Source organism: Scardinius erythrophthalmus, assembly GCF_964197995.2.
Source record: "Scardinius erythrophthalmus genome assembly, chromosome: 9".
Taxonomy (NCBI): Eukaryota; Metazoa; Chordata; class Actinopteri; order Cypriniformes; family Leuciscidae; genus Scardinius; species Scardinius erythrophthalmus.
The window spans coordinates 44,013,540-44,021,183 of NC_138229.1; positions in this window are offsets into that span (position 1 = coordinate 44,013,540).

Sequence of the window (7,644 nt, forward strand, 5' to 3'; positions counted from 1 at the left end):
TGAGTCTGCGCAGTAGTGAACGCGGGATCTGAGTCTGCGCAGTAGTGAACGCAGGACCTGAGGTTGCGCAGTAGTGAACACTGGACCCGAATCTGTGCAGTAGTGAACACTGGACCTGAGTCTGCGCAGTAGTGAACGCTGGACCCAAGTCTGCGCAGTAGTGAACGCAGGACCTGAGGTTGTGCAGTAGTGAACGCTGGACCCGAGTCTGCGCAGTAGTGAATGCGGGATCTGAGTCTGCGCAGTAGTGAACGCAGGACCTGAGGTTGTGCAGTAGTGAACGCTGGACCCGAGTCTGCGCAGTAGTGAACGCGGGATCTGAGTCTGCGCAGTAGTGAACGCGGGATCTGAGTCTGCGCAGTAGTGAACGCTGGACCCGAGTCTGTGCAGTAGTGAACGCTGGACCCGAGTCTGCGCAGTAGTGAACGCGGGATCTGAGTCTGCGCAGTAGTGAATGCTGGACCCGAGTCTGCGCAGTAGTGAATGCTGGACCCGAGTCTGCGCAGTAGTGAATGCTGGACCCGAGTCTGCGCAGTAGTGAATGCTGGACCCGAGTCTGCGCAGTAGTGAATGCTGGACCCGAGTCTGCGCAGTAGTGAATGCTGGACCCGAGTCTGCGCAGTAGTGAATGCTGGACCCGAGTCTGCGCAGTAGTGAATGCTGGACCCGAGTCTGCGCAGTAGTGAACGCGGGATCTGAGTCTGCGCAGTAGTGAACGCAGGACCTGAGGTTGTGCAGTAGTGAACGCTGGACCCGAGTCTGCGCAGTAGTGAACGCGGGATCTGAGTCTGCGCAGTAGTGAACGCGGGATCTGAGTCTGCGCAGTAGTGAACGCGGGATCTGAGTCTGCGCAGTAGTGAACGCTGGACCCGAGTCTGCGCAGTAGTGAACACTGGACCCGAATCTGTGCAGTAGTGAACACTGGACCTGAGTCTGCGCAGTAGTGAACGCTGGACCCAAGTCTGCGCAGTAGTGAACGCAGGACCTGAGGTTGTGCAGTAGTGAACGCTGGACCCGAGTCTGCGCAGTAGTGAATGCGGGATCTGAGTCTGCGCAGTAGTGAACGCAGGACCTGAGGTTGTGCAGTAGTGAACGCTGGACCCGAGTCTGCGCAGTAGTGAACGCGGGATCTGAGTCTGCGCAGTAGTGAACGCGGGATCTGAGTCTGCGCAGTAGTGAACGCAGGACCTGAGGTTGTGCAGTAGTGAACGCTGGACCCGAGTCTGCGCAGTAGTGAACACTGGACCCGAATCTGTGCAGTAGTGAACACTGGACCTGAGTCTGCGCAGTAGTGAACGCTGGACCCAAGTCTGCGCAGTAGTGAACGCTGGACCCGAGTCTGTGCAGTAGTGAACGCGGGATCTGAGTCTGCGCAGTAGTGAACGCGGGATCTGAGTCTGTGCAGTAGTGAACGCGGGATCTGAGTCTGCACAGTAGTGAACGCGGGATCTGAGTCTGCGCAGTAGTGAACTCTGGACCCGAGTCTGCGCTGTAGTGAATGCGGGATCTGAGTCTGCGCAGTAGTGAACCCTGGACCTGAGGTTGTGCAGTAGTGAACACTGGACCCAAGTCTGCGCAGTAGTGAAGGTTGGACCCGAGTCTGCGCAGTAGTGAACGCTGGACCCGAGTCTGCGCAGTTGTGAACTGAGCCTGCACAGTAGTGTATGCTGGACCCGAGTCTGTGCAGTAGTGAACGCGAGATCTGAGTCTGCGCAGTAGTGAATGCGAGATCTGAGTCTGCGCAGTAGTGAACGCGAGATCTGAGTCTGCACAGTAGTGTATGCTGGACCCGAGTCTGTGCAGTAGTGAACGCGAGATCTGAGTCTGCGCAGTAGTGAATGCTGGACCCAAGTCTGCGCAGTAGTGAACGCGGGATCTGAGTCTGCGCAGTAGTGAATGCAGGACCTGAGGTTGTGCAGTAGTGAACACTGGACCCAAGTCTGCGCAGTAGTGAACGTTGGACCCGAGTCTGCGCAGTAGTGAACGCTGGACCCGAGTCTGCGCAGTAGTGAACGCTGGACCCGAGTCTGCACAGTAGTGGATTCTGTAGCGTTGAGGCAAGGCCGAAGCGGAGAGAGAATCCACATGCAAGCACTACTTTAATAAAACAAACAGGTAATCCAGGGCAAACAACGAAACACGGAACTCGGGACAGGAACATGGAATAGGAAACAGCTACAAGCTACAACAACAACTGAAGCACAGAGGTTTAAATACACAGGCAAACAAGCTAAACAAGATAACAAGGGGGTGTGGTTAATCAGAAACACCTGGGGAGACTAATAAACAAGAAAAACTACCAAGGACTACAAAACATGGCACAGGACAGGAAATAACAAAAGTGCACACAAGACAAGGGGAACACAAGACAGGAATCATGACACTACCGGTCAAAAGTTTTAGATCGGTAAGATTTTTTATGTTTTTAAAATAAGTATCTTCTGCTCACTAAGGCTGCATTTATTTGATTAAAAATACAAACAAAAACAGTCATATTGGGAAATATGGACTTCAAAAGTTTGGGGTCAGTAAGAATTTTAATTTTATTTTTTGGGGAAAGAAATAAAATAAATCAATACTTTTATTCATCAAGGATGAATTAAACTGATCAAAAGTTGCAGTAAAGACATTTATAATGTTAGAAAATATTCTATTTTAAATAAATGCTGTTCTTTTGAACTTTCTATTTATTAAAGAATTTTGAAAAAAAAATTGTACACAACTGTTTCAACATTGAAAATAATAATGAATGGTCTTTTAGCATAAAATCATCATATTAGAGTGATTTCTGAAGGATCATGTGACTCTAAAGACTGGAGTAATGATGCTGAACATTCAGCTTTCATCTGAGGAATAAATTACATTTTAAAATATATTCAAATAGAAAACAGTCATTTTAAATTGTCATAATATTTCACAATATTAATGTTTTTTTTATTTTTTATTATTATTATTATTGTTTTTTATCAAATAAATGCAGCCTTGGTGAGCAGAAGAGACTTCTTTTAAAAATCTAAAACTTTTGACCAGTAGTGTGTAATATATATATATAGAATCAATGCATTGCAAAAATACAATAATGCCAGTGTCTCCACAACTTGGACATTATGAAACGACTTGAATGCCATGCACTATGATGCTGATATAATCATCATATTATCTTTATTGCAGACTCAAAGTCCAAACAGACAATAGATAAAAACAAACTTGTGTCTCTACAACTTGGACTGTGTTGAAAAGGCACAGTATTTCCTATAATATTTTCTGTTTTGATGACGACAGTCATTTGTATTTCTATACAGCTCTGTCAACTGCTCGCTATAGAGTTTAATTTATTGTGTGTGCGTTCAAGAGAAGTAAGTGTGTTTGTTTATATCTTATGCTTATATGATTCTAACATCTCGTTTCTTGTCTTTAGAGTGAGAATTTGAGTTTTAAGCTGTTACTGGTCCATTTCATTATAACTGCGTCATCTTCAGAAGTGCGCACATCCGGAGCGAATCCAGCCAAGTTTGTGTATTGTATTATGTTTAGATTATATTACTTGTTTAATCAGCATATTGTTGTTGCACGTGAATAACCTTTTGAGGCAGTTTTCTTTGGTATGTTTTTGCTTAAATGCACAGTAAGGCATCTTTAGAAATGGTGCTCAGTCTAATTGTCTTATTTAAATATTTACTGCTGCTGATCGTATGAAATCTGTATTTCAGTTGTAATTTATTATGTGTATGTCTTTATTTGTTTTAGACACCGCACTTGTGCCATATGAATGTGAGAGCGTGTATAATAAACGCTGTGGAGCAGCAGTTGAGTACTGATCTCTGGCTTTGTGAGTATATAACAAACTCTGTACTTTGTTCCATTGCACAACTTGTTCTTAATGCAGAACGTAGCTTGTAGGTCGTAAGTTAAGGTGAGCAGATTTCTGAAAAGGAAACCGTGGACTTTTCCTATTTGAGTGGTCAAAATATTATTGAAATTTCATTTGTTATTATCTATTAATTAAAAAAACAATTCAATTTTTGAATTGTTGTTGTGGGTTCCCAATATTTTTATTAACATCTATGATGATTATGATTTAGTTTTATTATTAGGATTTTGGTCTGGTTTCAAAACAATATACAATGAAAACAGTTAAAAGTAACCATTGTAAATAGCAAGCAGTTCAAAACAATATTATAACAAAATTCTAACTTTGCAAAAAAACATTACAAAAATAAAACATAAATATTGTAACATCAACGGGTTGAAGAAGAAGATGAAGGTCAAGCGAAGATACAAAATGCTCAATATTTATTCCATAGGCAAAATCCAAACAAACACGAAACAGTGTGAAAGTGCACAAACAATAACCGACCATGAAAAGGCGTGAGAGCGGAACTTAAATACACAGATAATGACAAAGACAACAGGTGACGGTGATGATGATGATGAGGGTGATGAGGAGCAGGTGCAGGTGATGATGACAGAGGATTCTGGGAAGTGTAGTGAAGACACAAACGATGAAGAAGGCGGTGAATGTGACAAATATCTGATAAATAAAACCATTTAACAAATATTTGTAAATTTTATAATTTTATTTATAAAACTTTGAACGGCGAGCACTGAAGTCACTGCCATTTTATGATATGATGAGGTAATACCTAGATAATAATACCTAGAATATCAAAATCGACTAGATCATTTTCCTATTTAGCACCAATCTTTGTTGTATTCTTTTCATGTTATCACTGTGAAGCTGCTTTGATACAATCTGTATTGTAAAAAGCGCTATATAAATAAAGGTGACTTGACTTGACTTGAGGTGCATCACATAGTCCAAGTTAGCCGTAACGCTTTCTCCAATGGTAAGAGATACAGACCCTCTCATATATATATATTTTTAAAACCTAATAAATGATAAAATGTATAGCTTTCAAAAATACTGCAATGCTGCATGGCTATAATTAATGGCTGGAATTGCGAAAAAAATCTATTTCATAGAGACATCAGTGGCAGTATTGGTATTGGTGTTGGTGATACTGGCCTTCTTTCATGGCCTTCTTTCATAAAAAGATGACATTAAACAAATATTTAAAATATAGGCTACTGTGTTTATGTTGTTTCTACATTCTACATTATTTTGGAGATTAAATGTGGAAATTGTTACAATTTAAAATATATATAAAAAAACTTTAATGTTAGGTGCAATTAATCACAATCTATTGCAGAAAAATATGTGATTAATTAGTTAATTTTTTAAGCGATTGACAGCACTAATTTAGATTACAGTATGTGATAGAATATCCCGCTCCAGTACAGTAGCTGTTCCAAACCCTCCTGTAAAACACACGAAGAAGAGGAAAACAAAAGTAACAACACCTGTAGACACCTAAACCTGTTACTCAGTGGATTTGACTTATAAATTCTCTTCTTAGTGGACAAGACTGCAAGTAAGTTTACTACATTCTCCATTAAAGTCATTTGTAATTATTAGAAACTTCATATTGTATATTAAGCGAGATTTAAATGTGAAGTTACAGAAGGCTGTTCTTCTGCTACTCCGAGCACACAAAGAATCTGACAGAAATTACAATCTTTTGAAGTTAAAACATGCAGTTTATTGAGAAAGTATTATTGAAAACAAATATGTTTCTGAAAGTTTTCTCCCTTTTCCTCTTACGTTTTAGGGTGCTATTTTTGTGATGTGAAATCTGAGTATTTTTTTACCTGACATTTACAGTAGAGAGGCGCACATTAAGCCTAACGTCAATGAAAAACAATCTGCTATTATTAAATATTTCAGTTCATATATATATAGCAATTATGATTAGTAGTTATACAGTGTGTCTATTATAATTCTGCTTACTTTTACTCAGTCAGTTATTTTAGGATCATTTGAAAGTAATGAAATCAAACATCATTGTGAACTTGAAGTAATGATTAAATGACAAATGAGTAAACAACTAATAAAGAAAGGGTAAATATGATTGTAAAATGATATTAAACTAATATAGAATATAACAAATTGGGTTCAGTTTTTCCAGCACAGTGTACATTTCTGTTCCACAATGAATTAATATTTAGAGTCAGTTAAACTCATTAAACAATCAGAAATGATTAAGACCATTCGGTTATTTTACATGGCAATATATTTGTCTGTAACTCACTTTATTTTATAGATTGTTTTTGCTGTTGCTGTTGTTGATGATAACTCAGCATTCTTCATTATTGTCTTAAATAAGATGTTCTTCATCTGTGTAAAATGGTGTCATTTCCAGGTGATGCTGAAGGATTGAGTGTTTTCAGAAAGCAGTGCTGATCAGTTTTCAGTGTCAGTTTAGCTGCAGTATGTCAGAGGAAAGAGGAAAGGACTCTCTCTCTCAGATGAATCTCTCAGAGAAACACAGGTAAGACTGCGTCTGTTTTCATCAGTTTAAACTCTACTGGACTTTGTGTTTCCCTGTCAATAACACAACTTTAAGCATTGTTCTATATTTGCACAACTTCAATTTTGAACTTCTTAAAAATAAATATAAAGCCCTGTTTCCTTTATAGACAATATCACAGTTAATAATTTGTCAAATACCCTCTAGACACTGAATTAACCCAAATTCATGACTTTGGTTTTTAGATCATAAAATTATTGACAGACATTAGGAAAAAACTAAGAGTCAACACTATAATCTCTCTCATGTATATTAAAGAAATTGTTAAACTAATGTGAGCCAGTAAAATACAATTATTAACTATAAAACAGTAAATTGTGTGAGTGTGTGTATTTCTGTGGAGGATTAGATAAAGACAATGATGTGTTTCACACACAGTTGATCCTCCTTTACTAAAGTGTTTTCTCTCTCTCTCTCTGTTCTTTGTGTCATCAGTGTAACATCAGGCTCACATGTGTCCAGCTCTGTGTCTCTGAAGAGTGACCAGTCTAAAGGTGATGTACCAGACTTCAGTGAGAAAACACCATCATCTAATAAAAGGTATTTTATGAGTTTCTAATTTTTGGTCACACGTTGACTCTGTTAAAAATCAGTGAATACCATTCATGAAACATTTTCAGATAAAATAATTATCAAAGTCATCATCATCATCATCATCATCATCATCTTCTTCCGCTTATCCGGGCCCGGGTCGCAGGGGCAGCAGTCTAAGCAGAGATGCCCAGACTTCCCTCTCCCTAGACACTTCCTCTAGCTCTTCCGGGAGTACACAGAGGTGTTCCCAGGCCAGCTGGGAGACATAGTCCCTCCAGCGTGTCCTAGGTCTTCCCCGGGGCCTCCTCCCGATGGGACGCGCCCGGAACACTTTCCCGGGAAGGCGTCCAGGAGGCATCCGGAACAGATGCCCGAGCCACCTCAGCTGACCCCTCTCGATGTGGAGGAGCAGCGGCTTTACTCTGAGCTCCTCCCGAGTGACCAAGCTTCTCACCCTATCTCTAAGGGATCGCCCAGCCACCCTGCGGAGAAAGCTCATTTCGGCTGCCTGTATCCGGAATCTTGTCATCTTCTCATCCCAGCCACTTCACATTCGGCTGCAAACCGCCCCTGTGAACGTTGAAGGTCCCGGTCTGATGGGGCCAGCACGACAACATCGTCCGCAAAAAGCAGAGACGAAATTGTGTGGTCCCCAAACCTGACACTCTCCGGCCCCTGGCTG